The sequence below is a fragment of the Myotis daubentonii genome, chromosome 4 (assembly GCF_963259705.1).
Source record: "Myotis daubentonii chromosome 4, mMyoDau2.1, whole genome shotgun sequence".
NCBI classification, from domain to species: domain Eukaryota; kingdom Metazoa; phylum Chordata; class Mammalia; order Chiroptera; family Vespertilionidae; genus Myotis; species Myotis daubentonii.
In genome coordinates, this window is record NC_081843.1 from 91,774,483 (window position 1) to 91,802,454 (window position 27,972).

The 27,972-nt window shown below is 46.2% G+C and overlaps 1 protein-coding gene across 7 annotated transcripts in view; it reads right to left on the bottom strand.

Annotated features, from left to right (window-relative positions):
• The window catches only part of PDZD2 (PDZ domain containing 2), a 327,541-nt gene that overhangs the window by 140,371 nt on the left and 159,198 nt on the right, over positions 1-27,972 (bottom strand). Inside the window, exon 1 of one of the 7 annotated variants that reach the window (XM_059694715.1) lies at positions 26,800-27,384. The exons of 5 other annotated variants lie outside the window; for them this stretch is intronic. The gene's annotated coding sequence lies outside the window, so the exon portion shown is untranslated. Of the gene's footprint in view, positions 1-26,632; positions 27,385-27,972 lie in introns of those variants that run through there. One more of the 7 variants, XM_059694714.1, reaches the window with a different exon arrangement.

Below are 27,972 nucleotides of genomic sequence, written 5' to 3' on the forward strand. Positions count from 1 at the left end.
GCTCAAGACTTAATTTCTCTTGGTCAAAACATCAATGCAAATTTCACCCACAGACAGCACCCTTATAATGCACTTTGCTGATCTCAAACTAAACCCAAGAATTTTTGGTAACAAATAACGAAATCAATGTTTTCCCTCCGACTACTCTGAGACTTTTAGTAGTGCCACCGCACACAGACACAGACACACAGACACACAGACATACCCACTTCCCTGAGGAGGAACTAAACAGATCCAGTATAGGGAGGAGACTAGGAGGAGAACCTACACAGCCTGGCTTTGACCTTAAGACAGACTTCAGGACACAGCCAATCACTTTACATTTACTCCACTGCAAAGTCACCTACACCCACTCCAACTCATTACCCACATCTCTGAGGTTTTGGTTACACAAACCAGGTCAGTGTTGGACTAGACAGGAATCTGGGGATAGGATGATATCAAGGATATATATAGGCCTTACAATATGTGCCTCAACCAAGGCCTATACAAATAACCTCAAGGGCAAGCTGCAAGGTTCCCCCCTGGTCAATGGATACATGTTCAATAGTCTCAAGGTTAATTTGACTCTGCTTCCTTCTAAAAAGCCTTTCCTTACCTCCCCTCCAGAACCTCCTCCCACCTCAATACTTTGCTCATACCCCCGTTTCAACATTTATACCGTGGTATTGCATTTCCTCATACGCCTATATCCTGGCCAGACTGCGAGTTCCTTGAGAGAAGAAACCAGATCTTCTTTACCTGTGTGCACCCAACACAAGCGCAGTGCCTGGCACATGGGAGATGCTCCATGTGCCCTGTGTTCCTTGGGGCATCCTGGTTTAGATGATTGTCCCCGTGTAATGCCTAGTGTCACCTTCACCTTCCCAAAGTGCATGGGTGTATATGATAAAGCCTATGACCACCCTGTCAATAAACAGCAGATGAATGCTGGCTACTGGTTTTATGAAATTAATGCTTGTTCAGCTTTAAAATCACCTCCCCATTATTTGCTCTGGTTATTATAGGTAGATAGGCAGATAGATAGGTGGGTGGGTGCAGGAGTAGGAGATAAACAGGCAGCCTGACTGAGAAGCAGGTAACCCATAAATCAGTTTGGTTAAGAACTGGACAGCATGATGATAGCTTTGATTTGCCTTCTAAATAGCTAGCCAATCGTTTGACAACAGTAGAGGGACAGTACTTTTTCTAGCACATTGGCATGGTCTGGGCACTGGGTGAGCTCAGCAGTGGCTAGAGTGTGCTGGTGGTGATGGGCAAAGCCACGCTGGCTTTAAAGCCACACCAGGATGGCAGAGAAGCGACGGTGTTGGCGAGGGTTCACTGCCCCAGGGCCCAGCATCCTGCCCAGGAAGCCACCCCTCTCAACAGGGGCCCCTAAAAATGGAAAAGTCCCTGAGCTTTCCTTACAGTCCTTAAAACTGGACTAGCAAGAACCCTTACAGGCATCTGAGCTGGAACCCGTGAATGGACTCGCAGCAGCAAGGGCCACGTTAACACAGTTGCAGGAAGCACTGGGGAAGTCGGGATTAGCCAAGTGTAGGCCATTGGTCCTGAGGCCTGGCCTTTCACAGCCCAGGAAGGACAGAACCAGCCCCCGGGACTCTCCCCACTTGTAATCGGCACAGACAGAGCCACAGAAAGAAGGCCAGGGAGAGGGAGGACTCCACCTGTCTGGCCCATTTCCTCTGGTAACGGAGACTCTGCTCCTTGGATTTAAGGACCCAGAGAGATTTCCCAACTCTCGCTGCTCATTACGCCTGTTTGATTGTAAAGGAGAAGATTAAATACACAGCCCATGGCCAAGGTCCAGATGTGAAGCAAGGCCTCCTTTGTGGTGGGGTCCCCGCTAAATAGTACTTCTAATTAACATCTAAAGCTGGGCTCCGCGGGGCTGTCAGAGGTGGGAGTCAGGCAGAGGGGCCCTGGCCCAGGCCCAGCTCTGCTCTGTGTAAGTCTGAGCCCCTCCTGTGGCTTTTCTGGGTCTTGGTGTCTTCATTTTTCTGTCCTGGGAGGAGACTGTGCAGCAAACTGCTGAGGTCACAGGGTATTCATTTAGGAGCTCAGGAGCAGCCTAAAGCCTCTGTGCAGCCCGTCCTGTCCAGTGCGAACCCACTCACCACGAGCAGCTACTTGAACTTGAGCTAATGAAAATTTAAAGTTCAATTCTTCGGCCACACTGGCCACAGTCCAAGGGCTCCGGAGCCACATGTGGCCAGTGGCTGCCACGCTGGCCTCTCAGACAGAGGCCACGGCCTTCATCTGGAACGTCCATAAAAACTCTGGAGAGAACACCAACCCTGACACCGCTCAGGAGGCTATGGTCCAGGTGTAGTTCTATGCCTACAAGGAGGAAACTCTTCATACCCACATAGTAGGGCCACAACCAGGCTCCCAACTTCTTCAAAGAAAGCAACAGACCCTCCTCCAAGCCTGCCCCCCTGACCCCCAATCCACCGCCAGGTGCTGGCAATTGAGGGACTTTTCTCCTGAGAGCTCCCCTGTCTGTTCTACACAGATCACCCTTTCTGATCTAATCTATTATTTACACACTCCTACTTTTAAGAAAATGCATTTTCAAATATTCTCTCAACAAGAGTGTTAGGTCCATGCAAACCCAGGGACCAGGGAGACCCAGTCAGTCACTTCCTTCCCCCTGCCTGACAGGCCTTCCCATACAGCACCCAAAAATGGCCCACCCCAACCATTTCACAAAACAGAAGGACACAATCCCCCCCAGGGCCAAGTGTTAAGAGCATTCCAAAAGAAAATGGCCCCAAACAGAAGCTCCTCCCCTCCAATCTGTTCTTCATCGGCCATGGACTTATTGGCTCTAGCAATAAATCAATTGCCGAGAGAAAGTAAAACCATGGCCCCAATGTAAATACGTGTTGGTAACAATCCTTCAGTGTGACACTTCGGATTTCAAGTGGCTGGGTGGCCTGCTCAATGCCTCATTAAATGGCAACTTTATAGCATTAAGAGGAAAAGGCTCTGGGATTTTTCTGTAAAAACGTATAAATCAATCTTTTCAAAGACAAACAATAGAACAATTCACAGAATGTGTACGATTGGGGAAGCGGGGAGGAGGGGCAAGCAAACTGAGGAAGGAGAAATTGAGAAGCAGGGAACGGTTGGTCTCTAGTTTTTCCTGGCAGTAGGTTATCTTGACTCTGGACATTTCCATTCTGCCCAATATTTGTTTATCCAACATCAGATGGGACTGCGCTTCCAAATGGTGAGGTCCAGGCCCTGTGTGCCAGCGTGTGTGTGTGTGTGTGTGTGTGTGTGTGTGTGTGTGTGATCTCAAACTAACAATGTCTTTGTTCATTTTCCTATCCTTCACAATATTTATCATAAAGATTTCCAAGAAGTAGACAATTAAAATCAGCTAAGCTTACTGACTCCTCTCAGTGACAGATTTTGTGTTAAGAAAAGCTGTATCATCAAAGTTGTATGCAAGCCACTATAGTAAAGCTTGGAAAAACACTCACCCTTCTGTCCCCCAAATAATTTAACATGCCTTGTGGAGTGTAAACGAGCAAATGAACAGTTAAGCCCACAAGGACACCACAACCTTGCAAATCCTAGCATTTGGTTTTGACCAACCTAACTCCATGTTGTTATTTATGAAAGTTTCCATGAGCATTATCTGCTCCATCCAAACCCCACTGCTCGAAATGGCCCGAAACAGCTGCACCCTTGCAACCCAGGCTTGGAAAACAGGGTTGTTTCTGGCTGATGTGCCCCAATCACCAGCGCTTGAGGTCAACCCCACTCTCACTGCCCTTCAGCTAAGCAGCCTTTCAAAGCTATGTGTGGCCCCCAGTGGGCAATCCATTTAGCTTAGAAAAGCTAAAAAACAAACAAACAAAAAAACACCCCACAAACAGAACTAAAGGTTAAAACCAAAGAGAGTTCTGAAATATAGCGCACACATGGCCCTCTGCATCAGTGCTGGTGGCAATCTCAACTCTGTCCTCCTAATTAGAAGTTTTCTGTGTAGCTACACTTAATTCTGTCCAATTCTATGGAAAAATCAGCCCCATTGTTCCAAAAGAACAACAGGCAACTGATAATGAGCACAGTGAGACCAAGGAAGAAGACTGCAGATCTCAGGAACGGTGTTTTCTGCTGTTGAACGGGTTTCTCTGGGAAAGGCCGCCATCTTGGTCCCCCTTCTCCATCCTCAGGTCTGTGCTTCTCCACCTCGAAGACCAAATGAAACCGAGTGTGTGGATTCATGAACTGCTCAGATTCCTAATGTGGTCCCTCCACCAACATCCTGAGTCCCTCCTCCAAAGACTGTGTCTGCAGGGCACAAAGTTCGAGGCAAGCATTTTTCAGGCGAGAGTCATTTTCCTAATACAATTCCCACTTTGTCACTGCCTCCGCCTTCACCCCATATATTGTGTGTGGGGGGTGTGTGTATGTGTGTGTGCGCGTGCGTGCGCACACACACACAATGTGCTTCAGACTATTTAGAGTCGAACAAGCCCATATTTACAACATCCACCTTTCCCCGGGCATGTGGAATTGCCAGAACATATCAGAGTGGTCCAAATGCAGAAATCCAAAGTAAGAATGAGTCCAGCTCCTATCAAAACTTTAAGGACTCAGGAACGGAAGGAATGTGCCCATTCAAACACTCACCAGTAGGCATCCAAGAGACTTTGACAGAATCTAATTGGTGCATTAGTACCTCTGGGCTTGTGTGGGAGTCACTTGGTCCTAATGCAAGCATTGAATTCCACCCCGGGCAGGAGCGCCAGGGACGTGGCAAAGGTCCCGGGCCCTGGCCAGAGGCCCACGCCTCACAGCGTCCTTCACAGAAGCAGCTTCCTGCAGGGAGGCTGCTGGTCCCCCGCCAACCCTCAGTTCTCAGAAGGCTGGAAGGGCAAAGGGAGGAATTCTCCAGCTGGCAGACCCTCAACTCGAGAGCAGAGAGGGAGTCCACGCAAGACAGAGGAAGGAGAGTCAGGGAAGGAAGAGACCCACGGGAGGCACGTCAACAACCTGGCGATGGCAGATCCAACCGGAGCAAACCTCAGAGTTACATGACCAGTCTTAGGGTCCATCTACAGCAGGGACACCCTTTAAACAAATGGGCTCTTAATTGCTTAAGATAGACATGCATACATTCTTTCTGCGTGTTACTCAAACTACAGAGATAAACTTTCACCTTCTTAATTCCCCACTCCTCCCCACCAGATAACCACTACTTTCTGGTTTTCATCTAGACCTCTTCTGTTTGCAGTATTTACATAGTGTTATATTCTCCTAGGAAGCAAGTGTGTATCACTTTACGTAAATCGCCATATATTGTACTTACCATTCTACACTGTGCTTTTCTCCCCATTTAACAGGGTTGTTCTGTCTCCACAAAGAGACCCACTTAGTTCTTTGAAACTGCCACAGAGCAGCCTACAGTATGTGGACTTACCATGCTTTATTTACTCACTCTTCTTCTGATGCTTCCTGTTCATTCCCTCCCCCTTTTCAACCAGTTCTGGAATAAATACATGCTCAGATGCAAGTAGGTTACTAGAACACAATTCTAGAAGTAAAATCACTGGGTCAGAAATATGGATAATGTTAACAGATCCTGACAAAATACCCGGGACAAGTTTGACTCCCAATGACAGTATGTGAAGACAATAGACCACCCTTCGCCAAGATTTTGCTTTCCAAGGTTTCAGTTACCGTTCGTTGGTCAACCACCATTGGAAAATATTAAGTGGAAAATTCCAGAAATAAACAATTCCTAAGTTTTCAATTCCACACTGTTGTGAGTAGCACGGTGAAATCTCGCACCGTCCTGCTCCATCCCACCCAGAACGTGAGTCACCCCTCTGAACAGCTTCTCCACACTGTAGATGCTACTCTCCCCTTAGTCACTCAGTAGCCAACTGGATTATCAGACTGAGTGTCGCAGTATCACGGAGCTTGTGCTTAAGTAACCCTTATTTTATTTAATAATGGCCCCAAAGTACAACAGTAGGGATGCTGGCAATTTGAATATGCCAAAAAGAAGCCCTGAAGTGCCTCCTTTCAGTGAGAAGGTATGTATGTACGGGGAAAAACAGATACAGGGTTTGGTACTATCCCAGGGATTCAGGTATCCACTGCGGGGTCTTGGAAAGTATCCCCCACAGAAAAGGGAGGACTAGTGTTCTCATTTCCCTAAGTTTACCCACACCTGACTCTATCATCCTTTTCATTTTTGCCCAAGTCTAACCTTAACCCTCACTGTCCAGACAGGACGGTGGACATAGTAGGAAAACCCTATTGCTTGAATTTGCCTGTTCCTGATTAACTGAGAGATCAAGCATTTGGTCTTACTGGCCATTTGCATTTTCTCTTCTATGGGTTGCCATTTCCTACATTCTGCTCATTTGTCTTTGGGGTCATTTGATTTTTCCCCTCATTAATTTATAGGTTTTTTTAAATATATACTTTTATTGATGTTAGAGAGGAAGGGAGAGGGAGAAAGAGAGATAGAAACATCAATGATGAGAGAAAATCTTTGATCGGCTGCCTCCTGCACACCCCCTACTGGGGATCGAGTCTGCAACCCGGGCACGTGCCCTTGACCAGAATCTAACTCGGGACCCTTCAGTCCACAGGCTGATGCTCTATCCACTGAGCTAAACCAGTTAGGGCAATTTATAGGTTTTAATATGTTCTATTAATCTATTGTTCTGTTTGTCTTGTACATTTATCTCAGTCTTTTTTAAATGTCCAATTACAGGTCTCAATAAATATCTCCAAAACCATTCACTGTAGCTAAAAACAGAGAGTGATCCAATTGGCACTTTCAAAAAACCTCAACTGCATTTATTGATTCTGCTACAATAGCTATCCATCAGTGGGTGGCTTAAAAAGTGGGATGCAGGAAGGAACGCCTGGATAATCCAAATGGAATCCCTGAAAGCAACACCACTGAGCACAATCCCACCCTCCGCCTCCCTCCTCTGTGGAGTCCCCTGGCCTCTGGTTGTCATGCCTGTTTCCAGGACATCCGGCACATGAGGGCCCCTCTGCAAATACGGCACCGACATGGAGGCAGCCGAGTCAGCAGCGCGCTGTCTGAAGTCACTCTCACCTGCTGCAGTGCTGATCGCCACTGTGGGAACTGGAGGAGGTTAGCTGTTGTGGGACCCAAGTTTCAGGTTCCTCCTCTGTGAAGTGGGCACAATAGGAGGCCCTGCACCTCCTAGATTTTCGAGAGGTTTGGGGTGAATGCATGTATGTTGCTTCACACGATGCTACACGGAGCCACTGGAGTTTGCTTTCTCAGTTACTATGCTGTGCAGAGCTGTCAACGGTTACGATGGTTTTTGCATGCTCCTAACAAGGGGACAGAGTCAAACTAAACATTTTTAAATATGTGGAAATGGGAGGAGATGAGCCAGCATTGTTAAAAATACATTCCTGAGAGAACAACACTAATTTACAGAGCAAGTCCAATGCCACCATAATGGCAAACAGAAGACGTAGGTCTTAGAACTCCTGGACCACAGAGGGAAGGACTGATGGAGAGAGAGCCTTCTGTCAACGCCAACCTGCTGATGACAGATCCCAGTCCCAAACCACAGCCAGAAGCCACCTCTCCAGCTCCGAGTCTGAGGTTAGAGGGGCTCTGTTTACTCCACTTGGCTGCAGGGACTTTTACAGCTTCCATCTGCTCCCCAGGCAATCACAAAGAATGCCTTCTGGCCCAGGCCCACCCGCCCGGGAACAATAACCATCTCATACATTGGTATTTAGTTACAGGGCTCTGAATGCCCGATAGCCAATCAAAATAGGATTCCTGCAGATCAGATTTTGATCTTTGTCCATGACGATACTGACTGAAGCCACCCTGGAAAAGCAAAAAAGAGCAAACATTCTGTTCATAGAATTCTGAACACGTCTGCTTCCTATCCGTGCTGAGGCGGTAACTGAAGCAGTGACAGAAGGCACTGGGCCGTCGACCCACAGGCAATCCACGTGCCATGGAGTCTGACACATCCTAAAAGATGTAAATAATGATAGAAAAATCTGTGCCTTCAAATTGGCCAAAGCAGGAAAAACCTTCTGGATTTGAAGATAACGTGTAAATAAAAGCACCCATCATCACTTTGGTCTTTGAAAGTCAAGTGTGGTTGGAGAAAGTGGGAGAAGTCTCCTCAGAACCCCTCCCCTCCCCCATTAGCAGCACTGAAGTCAGACCTGGGATTTATCACACACAGTTCAGCTTGGTCTTTTCATCTTTGGGGTGGGGGGGGGGCAGAGGCGCTTTCTTTATTTGACAAAGATACTGAAGATAAAGAGAAATGCTCATCAGAAAAACCTTTCGAAAATTTGCTTTGAAAGAAAAAATCCCCAATCCTTACAGATCTCTGAATGTTTGCATGCTCAGAACAAGGGGACAGAGTCAAACTAAACATTGTTAAGTATGAGGAAATGGGAGGAGATGAGCCAGCATTGTTAAAAATACATTCCTGAGAGAACAACACTAATTTACAGAGCAAGTCCAATGCCACCATAATGGCAAACAGTAGGCGTAGGTCTTAGAACTCCTGGACCAGAGAGGGAAGGACTGATGGAGAGCCTTCAGTTAATGCCAGAGGGGAGAAGGGAAGGGGATGGCCCCTGAAATGTAGGCATGAAATGCCAACCAGTCGACAAGCCAAGTTTGCCTCTTGCCAAAACAATCTGACATTCTTGAGTTCTGGGCTCTTAATTGCTACAAGAAGAGCCCTAGAAAGAATAACTTTCAGAATAACTCGCGTTGCTCTCAATCCTGCCTTCTATTCTCTTAAAAAAAAAAACAACAGTGTAAGACAACTTCTTGGGCCATATTTGAGGAGAAATTTCCATTCTTAACACCTGCTCAAGCACACCAGCACCGACAGGACAGACTCTACCAATGGTGGCCGTCCCAAGAATGGTCATGTCAATGTCACAGTCCAGCTACTGTCCACCCTCATCACTGCACAGGGTCATGTCTATGCATCTACAGGCAGCCTTTAAACACAGGGTGGACCATTTTCTACCAAATTTCAAAATAAGCTGAAGCCACTTGACCACCAGAGGCCCAGGAACCTTACAGCAGGCTGTGCCATTCAGGGTCTTGAGATTGGCTATGCTCTTCTGAGAGTCAGAAAAAGAGGAAAACAGTGCTTTCCAGCAGAATTCTGGGAAGCCAGGATGGTTGATGGGGACATTGGGAAGAGATGGTGCTAGTTCAGGATTCCCCTTCTCCCCCCCAAATGAACCCGCTGTGGGAGGCATGGACCAGAGACCACTTCCGGAGGATGGAGAAGAGGCCCAGGGAGGCCTCCCAGGCACCTGGGCTGCACACGATTCAGTTCCCACCAGTCCTGAGCGATCTGCATGGGTGAGGTTCTGGGGTGCTTGTTGGGCCCATAAATCAGTCCTAGAATTTTCTCCTCTATCTCATAAAACAAAATGCAAACCACTTCAAATCCCTGGACTCCAGTTTATCCGTCTCTTAGGACAGAGGCTAGAGCCCTAGTTAACATCCTCATTAACAAAAACAGGCCTTTCAGCCAAGTTTGTCAAGCAATTCCTGTGAAACAACTTTCCTTCTGACCTGCCCTGTGATGCTAGGCATGAGCTTATCAGACGCGCTATGATTACAAAGAACAGGGCACAGCATTTTAAAAGAAATCATGAAAGAGAGAAGGTCAACTTTCTGGCAAAGGACGAATAAGTCTAAACTATTAATAATCCTATGCTTCCCATCAGAAACATTTCAAAATACCCGACATTTAAAAATACAGTGATGATATTTCATGACAGTTAACACATACTGAAAGCTTAAATTAGCAGGTGCATACAATACTGCAATGAAGCCTCACAACCCCCACGAATCGGTATTACTATGACCTCCAGTTTTAAAAAACCTGAGGCCCAGATAGAGCCCAAGGTCGTGCGGATGTGATCGTGTGGGAACCTGGGCAGGCTGGCATCAGAAACCAATGGTCTGCTTATACATTGAAAGTTTGTAAGAACTGAATTTGAGGCCATACCTAGCCACCACCCAGAACTGGTGCCCCACTGTCTGTTTTCGTCTTTATCTCCCCTGGCACACAGCCCAACTCCAGAGTCAACGCCCTCTGCATTCCATTACGCTCAGGGCACACTGTGCAATGGTGGATGACAATGTAATTTAACAGTTTATAATTCAAAACATAGTGAAAACCTGCAGTCAGTATTTTATATTTAATTATCAAGACAAACCTCCAAACAATTAGGATTAATAGGAGGATGTTGCAAATTGCTGGAAACCAAAATCCGAATTCAAAGATCAGTAGTGTTCCTTCAACAGCAGGAACCAAGTACAGAGAGAGGCAAAAGTCTAAAAGCAACATCGCCAGGATGTTACAAAGCAACATGGAAGGACACAAAAGGCTTGGAGTAACGGAGTGGCGAAGCTTGTTTATGGACAGGAGAAGACAGCATTTTAAAGCTGTCAGCATTTCCCAATTCATCAACAACTTCAGGGAAGTTTCAAAAAGATATTTTCAAGAATTCTGGAAAACTTGAACAAAGTTCTAATACTTATATGGGAGAGTATAGGACTAAGAATAACCAACACAACTTTCAATAAGAAGTACAGAGGATGGACTCACCTGATCGGATATTAGAACACCATGGCAGTTCAGACAGTGTGATACTGATGTAGGACTAGATAAATGATCAGAATGGAATTAAGAGCCCTGAAACCAGCCCATCTATTTTTGGGGTCTATATGATACTCCGGGGCAAGGGCAATCTAATCACTGGGCCAGGTCTGCAATCCATTTGAAATTTATTTTTAATCCATTTTAATTTGGTTTTCGCTTCTAAATGAGGTAAAGATCAAATTACATGTTTTCTACATAAATGGAAAAAACACCTAACCATGAACAATTAGTGGAAGAAAAATACAGGAGAGAGAATTTTCTTAAGACAAAAAGACAGTTAAAATGACTCCATTAACATTTGTTATGCTCCACAATTTTTCTCAAAAAGTAAAAAAAATATAGAGTATAAAATGTAAGAGGCAATATGATACCATTTATGCCAATTAAAACACACACACAATGCATATCTTTATCTCTAAATAGATGAGAGTATTTAACATCCAGGATATGCACCAAACTGGAGTGAGAGGGAGAGGGGCTGAAGTGAACTTTAGTTAGGACTAATTATTTTTTTGGGTTTAAACAAAACCTTAAAGGCAAAAATGGAAAACCACTAATGGCTATTAATTCTGAGTGGCAGGAATATAAATGTTTGTTAGATTATTTTTGTATTTTCTATATATTTTATGTTTTTAAAGAAAGAATTCTCAATATTCAAATATTAAATCTAGAATTTCTTTGTTAACTTTCTTATCAGCCCAGAGAGGTTTTTTTTTCTTTTTCTTTCTTTCTTTTATTTATTCATGAAAGAGAGAAATACCGATTTGTTGTTCCACTTATTTATGCATTCATTGGTCAATTCTTCTTTTTTTTTTTTTTTTTATTAGTTAAGGTATTACAAATGTGTCCTCATCCCCCCCACATTGGTCAATTCTTGTATAGGCCCTGACTGGGGATCGAACCCCAAACTGTAGTGCACTGGGACCAACAGAGCTCAGAGTAATTTTTTATCTATAATGTTATTTACTTCAAAAACACAGAATATAAACAGTGAAGACAAATAAATGCAGTTGCGGATCCTAACTGTGATGGTTAATTTATGTGTCAACTTGGCTAGACTCTGGTGCCTAGATGTTTTAACACCCAGTCTAGATGTTGCTGTGAAGGTCATCTTCGATGTGATTAACATTTCAATCAGCAGACTTTTTGTGAAGATGACTCTCCATAATGTGGGTGGGCCTCATCCAATCAGGTGAGGCCATAAGAGAAAACTGACTAAATAAGGAGTTGTCCTTAGGAGGGCAACATAGAAACCCTGTCTGAATTCCCAGCCTTCCTGAATTACAGATGTCGGACTTGCTACCCCACAACTGTGTGAGCCAATTTCTTAAAATAAACCCCCCCTCCACACACACACACCTCCAAATACATATATATTTCCCCTCCATTCTGTTTCTCTGGAGAACCCTGACCAATACCAATGTTGCAAGTTTTGGGATAGCCATGATTTCTCAACAACTAAAATGGTGCAGAATTTTTACATTTGAAAGGATAGAAAAGCATGCTTTGGGGGAGGAAGGGGACAATGATAGGCCCGTTCGCACTGACACACAGATTAGACACATCTTGTGTTTCTTTTCTAGGAAAATATATATCCTGGGAAGATCAAGTTCTTTGGCTGGTGGCTTTGTGTTGGAGATGTGTGTGTTTTTCTGAGAGGAAATTTCCCTATTGGCCTATGATTACTTGTTGTCCAGATGCTGTGTGGGGAGGGCACACATCCACACTCCCATGTGGAGGGTGAAGCAGGGCCAGAGGAGTGAGGCCTGGCCTCCTGTGCCTGTGATTTTTCCTGAGAGAAATTCTCCTTGTTTACTTCACCAAAACCACAAGTTGATGGGCTGCCCGGGATGGACGGTGCTCCACAGACTGCTTCTCCCGACCCTATCAGCAGGGTCAAGGGCTCCACTTGGCACAAGAGCCCACACTGCTCTTACTCGGCTCATGCCACCTCCTCATGCCCGTACATTCGGATGTAAGGACCCCTAAATATAAGATCTAAATGTCAGTTTAAATCCCTTCCTGATGGTAGAGAAAATATATTTGAGTCACTTGAATGTCTTGCATTTCGGTTCATTTCACTTTTGGTTTGGCCCTTGCAAACCAGAAAGTTCAAGTAAGAAACAAAAGTGGAGTTACTGAAGCAATGATTCCAGCATTTATTGTATAAATACTTCTTGACATAAGTTTGCATTTTCTATAGAGTTAGAGGTGGGCAAAGGCCATCTCAGCTGGATCACCCAGTGACCTCAAGTATAAGTGACCCCTGACTACCCCAATCAGAGAGAGCTGAAAAGATTGGGGGGAATTTGGTTAGATACATTTAAACGATGTAAATGAAAGAATCTATATCCTTAGATGCAAACTTTCCATCTAAGATACTAAAAATGTAAATTTGAAATATTTACCTTAAGCTATTTAAGATATTAGTATGGCAATATACATACTTGTATGTGCATAAATATTATATACACAAATATTATGTAAACGCCATGTAAGTGAATGTAAGTGAATGCTAACTTCGAAGTATTCCTTGCTTCCTCCCACCCCTGACTTAGGAAAACATTTATTGCCAAGTCCTCAGCGGCGCTGGCACTTTTACACCTGCTCCGGGGATTATGGGTATATTTTGAGTTTTCCAGAACATATCCTCTTCACTTCTACTTTAGTTAGTTGGATAAAGTCCTTAACTTGTTCCATTTTTAAACCGTCTTTAAAAGTCTTGTTTATAAAGAAATCCAACACTTACAACTGTGAGGTCAGACACCCAGGAATATTACTACATTTTTTTAACCTTTTTTTTTAAAATACGATTTCCTCAGTTGACCTCTATACACATCCAAAACCAGGCCTGACTAAGGTCCTTTCGGGCTAATGTGTTCCCTAAGTAATACTTGGAGGTTCAAAATAAAATAATTGTGAGGTCCTCTCACAGCATGAGGCGACTTCCTCATTTCTGATATCTGGGGTTTTTTTTTGGGGGGGGCAGTGGGAGGCTTTGTTTATAACTTTGTTTATTTGGGCATTTGAGGTAAGCTGTGTAACTTCATTTCCCCCTCATCTGCCTTTTTTCCTCAGCAGGTTGCCATGGCAACTCGATACTTAATGACAAGTGGACTTTCTCAGGGTAGAGTTGGGGACTCCATGGGAATCTAAAACGTTGGGTCTAGAGGCCCCAGAAACAGGTGCCTCTGCCACAGGACAGATGGGTGCTGCCACACGAGCCAGGCCCTGGCTTTCTGTCTTGTATGCCTTCCTTCTTCTTCTAAAAATAATTTACGCTGCTGGGAGGTGGTGCCTGTAGTGATGGCAGGAGAGCATCTGCCATAGGGAGGTCCCCCAGATCCCAGCCCAGCTTCTGGAGAGGGTGCAACTCGCCCTCCCTCTTCCCAAAGATGCCCTAGCAACAAGGTTCTGAGCTCAGCTCTGCACTGCTGGGCACTGCCACTGCAAAAGCAGCCAGGGAGGTGCAGGGGGCAGACAGGGAGTTTTCTGGAACGTTCTGAAAAAGGGAGTTTCCCTGATGCCTTACCTATTACGGAAAGGGGCGGGGGGGGGGGGGGGAGGATAAGGATGAATACATACCCACAGTGTGATGCTGTGATTTACAATAAGAAATACATATTTGGTCTTTGTCTACTGCTTCTGGCACAGACCTCCTAAAACCCCTGTAATTCCCTCTAGAAGAGCCATAGGGCATCTTATAATATTTAGTTCCAGAAACAGCTCCAGAGGAATAAAGGTGAAATGGGTATTTTTTTGGTTATTCAATCACATCTGGGTTTATGATAATGTGGTGACTTTCTGGAAAAGCCTTAAGGAGGGGAGCTAGTTGCCAGGGAACCCAGGCACAAGTAGAGGGTGGAACTTTCAATCCCAGCCCTGGACCTCCAGGAAGGGGAGAGGGGCTGGAGAGGGAGCCCCATCACCGGGGGGGGGGGAAGGGGGGGGCGGGCGATGATTTAATCAGCCGCAGCTAAGGGGAAAGCCTCAGGGTTGGTGAACACACGGTGATGCTGTACCCCTCCCCCCACACCTTGCCCCATGCACCTGCCATCTGGCTGTTCTTGAGTTGTATCCTTTCATAATAAACCAGTAATCTAGTAAGTAAATTGTTTTACTGAGCTCTGTGAGCTGCTCTAGCAAATTAATTGAATCTGATTAACAATCCTATTCATTAACAGGAGGAGTCGTGGGAACCTATTTACAGCCAGTCAGTCAGAAGTAGAGGTGACACTTGGACTTTTGCTGGGCATCTGAAGTGTGTTGGGGGGCGGGGGGCGGGCGGTCTTGTGGGACTGAGCCCTCACCTGTGGGATCTGACCTCCTCCAGGCAGGCAGTGTCTGGACCGAACTGAACTGGCGCACACCCAGCTGGTGTCCCACAATTGTTTGGGGTGGAAACCTCCCCCAGCACGCACGCCTGGTGACCAGAAGTGCCACAAGTGAAAGAGGACTTTGAGAGTATTGTCTATAATGAAAACGAAAACAATAAACAGAGCTGGCCTTTACAACAGGGACAGTGAGTCATGAGAGAGGAAAAGCAAGCGGCAGGAACTGAGGGAATGTTGCTGGAACTGGGCTGCATTCAGAAAAGCTACCTCCAGGGCAGCTGCCCAAGTCTGGATTCTCACCAGCAGACCTGAATGGGTTATGTCCTAAAGTAACACACACACACCCAGCACTTGTGAAAGGGTGACAGTTCTCACATGAAAGATGGGAATGGGACTTTCTCCTTGGGTTTTCCTCCATTAAAAAGACTAACCTTTGCCCTGGCCAGGTAGCTCAGTTGGTTAGAGCATCATCCTGATACACCAAGGTTGTGGGTTTGATCCCCGGTCAGGGCACATGCAAAGATCAATGAATGAATGCATAAATAAGTGGACCAACAAATCGATGTTTCTTTCTCTTTCTCGCTCCCTTACACTCTCTAAAATCAATCAATCAATTAATTTTTTTAAAAAGAAAAGAAGACTGGGCTTTAACCCAACCCTTATTTTGTGACTAAGAACAACAACCTAAATAAATTACCAGTTGACAAAGCACAGCCAGAAAGGAGCAGCAGCAAACCCAGCTCTCAGGGTCCAGGAGCTAAATATCATTAGGGCTTATGTGCCCAGCACCTTGAGGAGGACTTTACATGCAATATCTCAGTCCTCACCACTGCCCTATGAGGGAGTGACACGCTATATTCCCATTTTACAGTTGAGAAAACCAAGGCAGAGAAGCTAGTTAACTTTCCCTGGAGTCATTCATGGCAAGAATGTGGACCAGTTGGGTTTGGAACATCATTACTTCATTGACAAGGTTTTGTTTGTGGAGTCAGACAGAACTGAGAGTGTGATCTACCCCCTTATACCAGCTATGCCATTCTGGGTATATCACAGCTCTTCTGAGCCTCAGTTTCCAGTTCTAGTAAAATGGGCATAACATGTAGCTGTCTGGGTGTGAGTACTTTTAGTTAAGCCCCTAGCACCAACCTGACAAACAGCAGGCCCTCAATAAAGATACTATCTCCCCTTCTCACTCCTTAGTCTTCCTGAACCCAAGTCTTACAGGTGAGAGTAACAATTTATCACCACCCCCGCCCCCAGCTGAGGAACACTAATTACTGACATTCACATTATCACATGCAGACCTGGGCCAATCTGCTTTGCTTCCGTTCACTACGGAAAGGCTTTTTCTTGTCCATCTCAAACCAACGTGAAGCTGTGACTTAGAGGAGCCAAAGGTTTTTGGTTTTGTAGGGAACACCTATCCTCGGGTCCCTGTGCTAAATGAACTCATGCAGGCCCATGGTCACAGGAGCAGTGACCATCGTACACCCCCCGGGGCGAGTCTGCAAGCACACCTGGAGATCGACCTGACCTGGAGATCACACCTCTGCAGAAGAGGCTGGAGACTGGCTCCAGTAACTGCAGCACTTAGTTAACTAACTCACCCAACCCCACCCCAACCCCTCACACACCCACATACACCATTGCTCCAAGTTTAAAGATGGTGAAGGGAGAGGTTCAAGAGTGGCTGTGGGTGGGTTGGTCAAGTCATCCCCCATCAGCAATCAACACGTGGGGCTCATGTTGGAGCCGGGGTTAGAATCCACCGTCTGCATCCTATTAGGACCTTTTATGAGCTCAGAGCATGACTATCTGGTTTGCATTTGCAACACAGAGGGAAGCAATAAGGGGCAACAGAGAGGTTTCCTAAACTTTAGGACCTAAAGGATACCTCGTGGAGGTTAGTTTCACCAGAAAGCACCTATGAGACAACCAACCAGTGCAACATGAGGGAGGTGGGGAAAGGACCCCTAGGCAGAGAGTCAGGGCACCAAGTCTGGCATCATTCATACCACCTACTACCTTTGCAGGACAAAGCAATGAACCTTTCTGTCGGAGCAGCACCTAAATGATGAATTTCAATTAGACACGCTCCAAGATTCCTTCTAGCTTGAAAATTCTATTATTTTAGTTCTTAATAAACACCGTTTACAGACTCTGAAAAATCGTTAATGCGAACACCTAGCATATTGTGTAACTGGCATTTGGTAATTGTTTACTGCTTAAATTAATGAACCTATGCTGATAAGCATACAAATAAAGATTATTTTTTAAAATCCAATCACAAATATATCATACCCACATATATTCCACATATACACGTGCCCTCCTAATTTTACGTTATTATCTGACCTCAAGAGTTGCGAATGGCTGTACCTCTGTATGCAAAGCAATGTACAGGCATACCTCATTTTATTGCGCTTCTCTGATATTGTCTTTTTTTTACAAATTGAAGACCCTCGACCAGCAAATAGATTACAAGCTGCTGAAGGCTCAGGTGATGGTTAGCATCTTTCAGCAATAAAATATTTTTAAGGTCTTTACATTGTTCTTTGACATAATACTAGTTATTATACACTTAACAGACAACAGTACAGTGTAAACATACAGTTAGTGTACAGAGCACCTGGAAACCAAAAGCTTCATGTAACTCGCTTTATGGGGATATTTGCTTTACTGCGAATAGATTACTGGTCTGGAACCAAACCTGCAATATCTCCGGGGTACCCTTGTACTAGATGTCGTAGGGAGAGGGCAGAATAATCCACACCCCTGCCTCCCAAGGCTAGTAATTCAACAGGAAAGACAAAAGACATAAGCATATGATGACAACTCTCCGACAGGACGAGACATAATTCGAATGCAGATGTACTAAAGGATACGGAACTGGCCTTTCCGAGCTAGACGTGACCATCAAGATTTTATATGAAGAAGAGATGGATCCACACAACTCCAACCTGGGTCCCAGCAGGAAACAGGGGCACACTCAAAAGGGCTGAACTGAGAGTTTTCTGCAGGGACTATTCCCAGAGGTGCAGGCAGGATGAAGCACCCAGGGGACCGGAAAGTAGTACTTCCACCAGGTCTGAAAGGCCAGGGGAGGAGGCAGTGTGAGTGGGAGCCACGAAAGGGAGCTTAGAAGAAATCGTTCTGGTCAGAACCTTCGCAGGTTCCGGGGACAGTGGAGAGGGGGTAAATGCTCCAACACTGTCTCCTGCCTTGTGACCGGCCTGTGCCTCCCATTGGCTGAAGCCAACCACAACCAGGACAAAGGGAGGCCAGATGTTGTTATTCACAGAAGTCGGTCTCCTAGTACAGAGAAGGAAGAGGACAAATTGGGGAGTAGGAGGAGGAAGGAGGAAAACACACCCACACCCACACTTTAAATTACACATACATGTATATACATTAGAGATGTATTTAGGACAAGCATGTCTTTGACTTTTCAAAAAAGATTATTTGTTCCACAAAAGGGTTTTGTGTTGTTGTTGGGTGTTTCTTTTTGTGTGTTGTTTTTTACCATAGGATTAATAAAAATTTAAATATCAAGGTCATCTAGCATATCCCAGATAATTTAATCTACAAAAGCGGAAACTTCTTAAACTGCAAATAACTTCTACAGAATGATCATATTGTTTGAGGCATGGTGTGTTTGTTGACATAGGGCCTAACAAGTGAAACCACTAAGACAACCGCTGGCCAGACAAAATGGTCTCATAAGAGTTTTCCTTAATCCTCTATCCCCAATTTCCAAAGGTAAAACAAACTCCAAACTTTGCACAGCAACACATTTTTCCATTTATATTTTCTATCAATTGTCAATTAAGACAAGAATCCCAGAGGTCAGCCAAAAGTCTTAAATAACAAATCAAAGAGTCAGATATATTATCTCTGGATGCAAAAGTGCAAAATGCCATGTTATGAGAAACCACCTGGAAAATGGCACTTGGCAGGCGACATTCCAGGGATCCGCATTTCGGACGGCAATTGCTGGCCAACTAATGCTTAACCTTTAACAGGGACCCTTGGAAAAAGTTCCAAAAGTAGTAAAGCCTTCATAACGCCATCTGTTTTTAAGAGTTCTACTGATGGCAACGGGAACCTGAAACTGGATGAGGGTTAGCATGGCCCTTAAGGATGGGCCCAGCGATGGCAGAGAAGGGGATGGAGGAGAGTTATAAAAATATCTCATGGGCATCCCCCAAATAGCGACCACATATGTGAGGTTTCTCCAGGCCGTCCCAGTCTCAGCTAGTCTAGCCCATACTACTTACATGTCCAATCCTAGGGAAATAGTCACACAAATTATGGTTCTTTAACTCAATGGGCAAATACACTGCCATTAAAATTAATGAGTCTGTAATGACATGAAAAATCCCTGTGTTTATTCATTCACAGTAGCATGAGAATCTCTATTGTATACTACAGATGGAGGAAGGGAGTCCAAGCTATGATGATGAATTACATGGCATACATGTCACACAGCACAGAATGGGCTTCCGAACCAGACTGCCAGCACTGGAATCTTCGCTCTGCCACTGAAAAGATGGACAACCGTGAGCAAATTCCCAAATCCTGTGTGCCTCACATGATCGCCACCATCAAACAGAGATAACAAGAGCACCTTCTTCACAGGATCATTATGAGGATGAGATAAACTCAGACATGTGGAGCTTATACCTGGCAAGCAGTAAGCGCTCAATAAATCTCAGCTATGTTACAATTTGAAGTGCCCGTCCTTACCGTCTTGGGTTACAGATACAAACAGGAAAACGATGGTATGATGCTAAGTGCAATCAAGGGCTTCCCTTCAGGCTAACATTTTATTGGGAATGGAAAAAATTAGGAGGCCTTCCCATTCATAAAAATAGAGTGTGTCATTGCTGAGTGAGTTCACCTGGGGAAAACAGGAATGGACAGACTCCTTTCTCCTGCATCCGGTCTTCCTGACACCACGGAGCCCTTCCGGAGTTTATTTCATCTTCAAAGCTCCCCAAAGGCTGGGATGCACCAGGACAAAGGGGGGGACCATGGCGGAAACAATCCCGAGTGTGCAGGCAGACTGGCCAGCCTGCACAATCACAGGAGTGAGAGAGAACCAGCACTTGGCTTTTCACAGGCTGGAATGCAGGTTTCTTCACAGCGCTCGCATGTTAAGAACCATCTTCATTTTCGTGACCACCCGGGATGTTCTCTCACTGGGATGGAACAAAGAAAGGAATCCCCTTTTCCCAGCTCAATGTCTTCTCTTGAAGTTGGAAGAATAAAATTACTTTCATCTGCCTGGAAAATAGGCAGAGTAGGGAGGAACCAGGCAGCCCAGAACTTCTGTAAGGTGAGCCCATGGTCTGCCTTCACTCTCTTTGGGAATGAGACAGGGCATTAATAAACACCCACCTGTATCAGTTTGGTAGGAAATGACACCAAACCCTGATTCAAAATGGCCGAACTGGGAGGAAATTAATCACCTCCTGGGGTGGGAAGTGCCGAGGAAGGGTAGGGCTCCAGCCACGTGTCCCAACTACCGGATGGGCAGCCGAGCAACCCCCCACCCCAAGCTGGCTTCACCCTAAGGCAGGGGGCAAGTACTGCTAAGCTGTTCCCCATGGCAAAGGGCCAAGGAAGCAATGGAGTCATTTCTTTTTTGTGTCTTTTTCTCAGTAACGAGCAAACCTTCCTTAGAAGCTCCACAAGAGACTTTCCTTCACACCTCATTGCCCAGACTTGGCTCACACACTTTCCTACACTTGTCTCTGGGGTGTGGGATGGAGGCACCAGATCCGAGTGGGCTAATCATCTCAGGGAACGGATACTTCTGAGGCCACAGCAGCACGGAAGCACCTGAGGGCTTCGGGTGGGGACCAAAGAAATGAAGGTGAACAGATTTCAATGACGTCAACGTGCTGCACTGTTAGTTATTCTCACAGATAGCATTCTGATAGCGAAGCACCAAACACATTCAGAAACGCCTCTGCCTGACACCCCACACATACAAAGAAGCATAACTAATGACCAGATGGAGAAGACATCAACATACCTCGTATACACGTCCAATAACCACTCTATTCACACCCCGGGGACACTTGTAACGACTTTCCGCTGATGTGACAATACAACCCGGCCCATTGGCATTTCTGCCCCAAGAGGACACTCGCAGGGGTGTAAACACAGAAGAACTGAGAGCAGGGCGAGTTGGGGGCACCAGGCAGGAAGACTCAGTCACCAATACCCAGGATGGAATGAGAGTAAAGGAAAGTTTTAAAGTGTGGGGGAAGGGTTTGCTCAACTCTCAAAGAGAACAGAAGAAACTATGATTGCAACAACATTTTGGAAGCTGGCAAATAGTCAAACCAGTGGTAACTGACTTAGCAGATGAGAGAAAGCTGAAACCCAGCCCAGCAGTGCGGGAAGCAGGCTGGGACTCACACCACAGCGCTCCAGAGAGCCTCTGGAATTGGGGACACGGGCACTGGGGGGCAGAGGGGCCCCCCGAAAGCAGGACTGGCTGAAAGTCTGCACTTGAAGCTGTCACACCCCTCGGCCCCCTCCTCTCTCAATCCTAGCACCAAAGCGACTGCCTGTTCTGCAACCTGTTTGCTTTGCTGATGCAGAGACACCACGTGTGTCTGAGGGGCCCGGTGCAGCTTTACAAAGGGGAATAAGAGAAAGTCTCAGTACCAAATGGACTCCTGTTCTCCTTCCCGCATCCGGCTCGCAGATCCCCGCAGCCCACCGAGTCCCCTCAGTGTGAGGATTTCTCTTCCCCGGGTCAGTTTCTCCTGAAAGGAAAGCCCTTCCACCCACAGGTGGGAGCCCTCCAGGAAAAGCTCTCAGCAGGATAACCCTGCAGCAGGGGTACCCGGGCCAGCTGCACATTCGAATCACCTGGGGAGCTTTTAATGCTCTCTACTGCGTGGGCCCTAGAAAGATCGTGCGCCCTTCATTCTGTTACTCAGCCAATACACGTGCAAAGTTCCCGGGGTGCCAGGCATTGCTCCGGATTCTGAAACCCTGTTCTGGTGTTGTTCTTGGTAAGGAGGAACTATTCCCGGGCACAAGCCCCATGCGTGCATTCAGACCTTCCTGTTAGCTTTCCAGGGACCAGGCCAGGGTCAGCAGACATTTGAGGAGAGACTTTAACATTCAAGATTTAAAAACAAAAATACTAAGAAGGAATCAGGACGAGAACCCACGCGGGGAGTGGAGGGATGCTTCAGAGAAGCAGTCACTCTGCTCCATGGAGGCTGGCAATCTTTTCAGCTGGAAACGGAGGACAGGATGTTATACAAAGAACACTTCAGAGATTTTTCAAGAGTTCTTGACAATTAGAAATTTGATAGTAGACATATGGTTGGAAGGTAAAATGAGGAAATTTCAAAACGAAAAAAAAAAAGAGGAAATTTCCCAGGAAGTGAACATTTTTCTTAAAAAGGAGACAGACTAAGAAAATAAGAAAATTAGAGATTCCATCCAAGAGGGCCGCCCCCTTCTAATTTAACAGGTGTTCCAGAAGAGAAGGAGAAATTTTTCATTCCAAAAAACTGGTCTGAGTTTCCAGATTGAGAAGGTGCACTGAACGCCAAGTAAAATGAATGAAGAAAGACACAGCAAGGTGCATTGAAATGAAATCTCATTACAGAGAGAAAGGGCAGGATAAAGGACAAGGATTCAGAGAGGGGGAAATAACTGTATTTGAAAGCAGCAGGAATTAGTGTGATGTCTGACATCTCAACAGCAATGCTGACCCTGGAAGAGCAGTGCTTTCCAAATTCCGAGGGAAAGGGATTTCCCATGTAGAGTTACCACCCTTTCAAACGATAAGACTTTAAAAGATATGAGAGAGAGAGAGAGAGAGAGAGAGAGAGAGAGAGAGAGAGAGAGAGAGAGAAAGGGAGAGAGAGAGAGAGAAAAGAAAGAGGAAGAAACAAATAAAGAGGAAAATAAGGGGTGTAAAAAACAGGGGATGCCACCTGAGAAGAGACAGCCTGAATCTCAGGGATGACGATGATGAGACAGGATGACGCTGCCCATCAGGCCTCATGAGCAGCAGGCCCAGGGGGAGCAGCAGGCCGAGGGCCTGGGGAGCAGGAAGAACCAGGAAGCACATGGAAACATGTGCGAAGATTTTAAAGTGGTTGTCTCTGGGGCATAGCAGCTGAGGTTGGTGAGGCTTGTGATTGATGTTTCCACTTATAAGCCTGGTGGTACTATCTGATATTTCAATGACGTCCTGTGTATAGTTTTGATAAAGAAGGAAGGGAAGCTCAGGCTATGAGTCAGATTCCAGAATGAGAACCCAAACAAGGATCAGAAGAGGTCCCTGAGTAGTGTCCTGGAGAACCCACTTCCAGAAGTCAGCAAAGGTACTTGGTGAACCCTCTGGGCAACGAAAGAGTTGAAGAAGGTAGGGACTGATTTTCGACAGCATGGATGGACCTAGAGGGTATTATGCTAAGTTAAGTAAGTCAGACAGAGAAAAACAAATACCATATGATTTCACTTATATGTGTAATCTAAAGCAAACAAAATAAAATGAACAAACAAAACAAAACAGAAACAATCTCATAGATACAGAGAACAAATTGACGGTCACCAGATGGGAAGGGTTTGGGGGATGGGCCAAAAAGGTGAAGGGGATTATAAATTGCCAATTATAAAAAGTCACGAGGATGTCAAGTACAGCATAAGGAATATAGTCATTAATACTGTAATAGCTATGGATGGTGCCAGGTGAGTGTACTATATTCATAAGGAATATAAATGTCTAATCACTATGTTGTACCCCTGAAACTAATATTGTATGCCAACTTTAATTAAAAATCAATTTAAAAAACAACAGCAGGGCTGAGCACGTGGCAGAGCAGGTGAGAAGAGAACGCCATGTCCCAGGAAACAGGCCATAATGGGTCACTATTTCCCTTCAAGGAAACAGTTCCTATGTGGGACCTGCACGGAGTTGCAGAAATCAGTAGGAACAGGATAAAAGGAAGCTCCATGCCAGGCATGGACAATTTATGGGGTGAGAAGACAAGCAGGCGAGCAGTTTTGGGAAATGTTCCTTGCTCTTTCCACCGTCTTCCTTTCACTCTAGATTAGGGAGAGGTTGGCTCTGTCTCCTCCATTAACCCAGCAGTGCAGGCTCACACAGCTCAAGGCTGAAAGCCCCACCAAGCCTGAAACCCTGAGTCCACATGGGTTCCCCAGTCACCTTCCTTGGTACATCCTATTTGTTTCTTCCATGTGTGGCCCACTCTGAGAACTTTTTTCTTTCTTTTATTTATTCTTTTAAAAAAAAAAATATATATATATATATATATATATATATATATATATATATTATTGATTTCAGACAGAAAGGGAGAGGGAGAGGGAGAGGGAGAGGGAGAGGGAGAGGGAGAGGGAGAGGGAGAGGGAGAGGGAGAGGGAGAAAGAAACCTCAATGATGAGAGAGTATAACTGATCGACTGTCTCCTGCATGCCCCACAGTGGGGATGGAGCCTGCAGCCTAGACATGTGCCCTGCCTGGGAATTGAACCATGACCTCCGGGTTCATTGGTGAAGGTTCAACCACTGAGCCATGCTGGCCAAGCAGACTTTTTTCCTTTCTTTTCCCAAAGCCCACCCTACCTCAGGGCTACACCCTGGAAGCAAGGGCTTTGACTAGAGCAGGGGTGGGCAACCCCTGGCACACGTGCCAAACATGGCACACCAGTAACTTTTGCTGGCACGCAAAATCCTCTCTTATAATCTTCCATTTACAACTTTTGTCTTAATATCGACTTTTTTATTTTTCAGATAAATTCAGTGTAGGTGCATCTTAGATAAATAAATAATTTTACATAACAAGTTATCTTAAAGACCATAGACATGGATTGACGAGAGAGGGGAAGAGCAATTTCTATGCCTCTGCCTTAACTCTCCCTGCCTTCCTAGATCCGACCAGTGTTTTGGTTTCATCCACATAACGCTTGGGAGTCTTTGTTCTCAGTGATGAATTTTGTTGTCTCGTAATAGGAGTAGCCTGACAGATGAAAGTAGTAGCTCGTGCATATCTCTGAAGGTCACGAAATAGAAACCTGATGTAAAATCTCTGTCATCAGTGATGCAGCAGCAAAAGTCCCATTGATAATATCAAATGGAGTCATAAAGTTTTCTGTCGGACTATCAGTGTACATGTATACATTAAAAAATGTATTTTTCATCATATATACTGTGTTTTTGTCGCTCGAATGAATTTTATTATTTCTTCAAGGTTCTTCACATACGTACACCTTAAGAGATATCAAGTAGGCGTAACGTGTTCTCAAAAAATTAGGGTTGGCACGCAGAAGAATTTTGAGTCAGAGATTTTGCAGGTTTTGGCACGCACTCACAAAAAGGTTGCCCACCCCTGGACTAGAGCTCCTGAAAGCAATTAACTGGGTGGGTCCAGTACCTTTTCAACTTCATTAACACCTCAGGGGGTAAAATAGAGCCACTGTACATCTACAGGTTAGGGAGTATTTTATGGTCAGAGTAACACTGCAGGGTGGGACCATCCCCTTGTACCTTACTTTTCAACTTATATGCAGTGATTTCCAAGTGCAAAGTCAGGAAGTACTGTATTTTTATGTGTATTTAAAGATACTCCTATATTATTTACAGAGGTAATGCCATCGCTCTTTCTTTTAAATTATTATTATTATTTTATTTTTTTATTTTTAAAAAAAATATATTTTATTGATTTTTTACAGAGAGGAAGGGAGAGAGATAGAGAGTTAGAAACATCGATGAGAGAGAAACATCGATCAGCTGCCTCCCGCACATCTCCCACTGGGGATATGCCCGCAACCCAGGTACATGCCCCTGACCGGAATCGAACCTGGGACCCTTCAGTCTGCAGGCCGACGCTCCATCCACTGAGCCAAACCGGTTTCGGCTAAATTATTTTTAATATATATTTTTATTGGCTTCAGAGAGGAAGGGAGAGGTAGAGAGAGAAACATCAATGATGAGAATCATTGATCGGCTGCCTCTTGCACCCCTCAATTTCACCCCTGTATTTATTCACTGCCTACCAGAGAGTAGCAACATGACAGAAAGTATCCTTCTCTTTCCAAACATCTTTCATCTGGAAAATCTTTGATTTGTGGATACTACAAACGAAACACTGTATGAATCAGTGGTGGGGGGAGCTGCCCAAGCACACTGTTTAGTAGCCCGGGGCTAAGATCCCTCCTCCAAGGGGTTCGTGACCTCCGGAGGGGTCATAAACTGTTCCAGCTGCTGGAAGACGCAGCTCTGCTCTTCCCCAGACCCCTTCCTTGCTAGCCAGCCACCTGAGGGGCAGGGGAGAGAGCACCGAAACAGACGCGGGGTTCCTGGAACCGCGCCCCCCCCCCCATTCCCGTCGTGGGCTTCAACAGCACCTCTCATCGGGTGTCTTGGAGAACCGTGGCCCTGGGGCCCCTCCAGACTTGCCCCGTGAGTCCCCCTTCACACACACCCAGGGAGCCTCCTTCGGCTAGTAATTGACAAACCCGTTTCAGCTGGGCTACTCCTCCCAGGGAACACAGACGTCTCCAAACACGCCAACCCAAGTAAAAACAAGGCGCTTACTCGTCAGTGATCTGTGAGATGCACAGCGGAGGCCCTCGGAGGCTGGCTGCTTGCGTTTCCCTGAGGCTGTGGCTCACTTTCCACACTTAGGGATCCAGCCTCAATCTGCAGCCCAGCGCGATGGGATGCGGATGCCCGAGGTTTCTGTTTGTTACGCAGATCCCTACCTCCAGTTTTGAAGTCATCTTCGGGGTGGGGGTGTCCCGTCCGACGCCTTCCGCGGAGCCCGGGCGGGGGCAGCGGCGGGAGTAAATCCTCGGGGCTGGGCGGGCGGGCGCGCTGGGCGATCCTGACCCTAATCACCTGCGCGGGGCGGGCTCTCCGCCCGGGACGCGGGCCCGCCGTGCGCCCCGGGGCTGCCCTCCCGCACCATGGCTCCTGCAGGATTCTCGGAGGCTGCTCCGTCCGCCGCTGCCCGAGAGAGCACCCCTCCTCCCTGCTGCAGGCCCCGTAGGGGAGGTGGTGGAAAGGCTGTAACGGAATCCCAGCCCGGCTCGTCACTCCCCTGCTCACTTGTCAAAACTCCACAGCATTCCAGACCCTTCCTAGCCACTCCCCTCTCGTGGAAGAGGAAACCGCCCCGGGGAGGGTCTCGGAGGGTTTAGGGGTGCAGATGCAAGTGCTCGGAGCTTCCAGCGGTCACTGGGAGCAGGTCTGAAGGAGAAAATGCCCCATCCAAATACCCTCGCGGGTCCCAAGGTCTCCTTCCAGCCGCCGCTAGAAGCTCCGCCCCCACCCCCCGCATCAATTCATTTCTTAACCGCGCGGTTTCACGCGCCGCGGCGGCAGCAGCACGGTTCTTACAGAGGGTGGGGTGGGTGGGGAGGGTGGGGCGAGCCCCAAACTCGAATCACAACCTTCACATTGGCAGGATGTCAGGAAACTTTCCAGAAATCCCCCGTTAGATTCTGCTGGAGTAACCAAATTCACCGCTGCTGAATTACAATCGCCGGTGACTGCACGCCTTAAGCATTTCCATTATACCTTCTCGGCTCCGCGCCCCTCCCGTCTTCTGGGGGTTCAGTCAAGTCATCCCCGGAGAGGCATGAACCGGCTTGGGCTGTGCAGCCATCTCTCCAGCTGCAAACTGATGAGGAAGCCCGACCCATGAGGCTCAATTGTTTACATCACACCCACTGAGGGCTTCCTGTCTTAAATTAATGGGAAGACAAATAAGACAGGAAAAGAATGTTTGCTTTTCTTAAAGCTGGGGTGGGGGCCAGGCAGAGAGAGGAGGAATCGCCCCACATTGCACTGCGCAAAGAGGTTGCTGCAACTGTATTTCATTCCATTTTTCTACTTTACACTTGTTGAAAAGTGAAAGCATTGCTGTGCCAAAC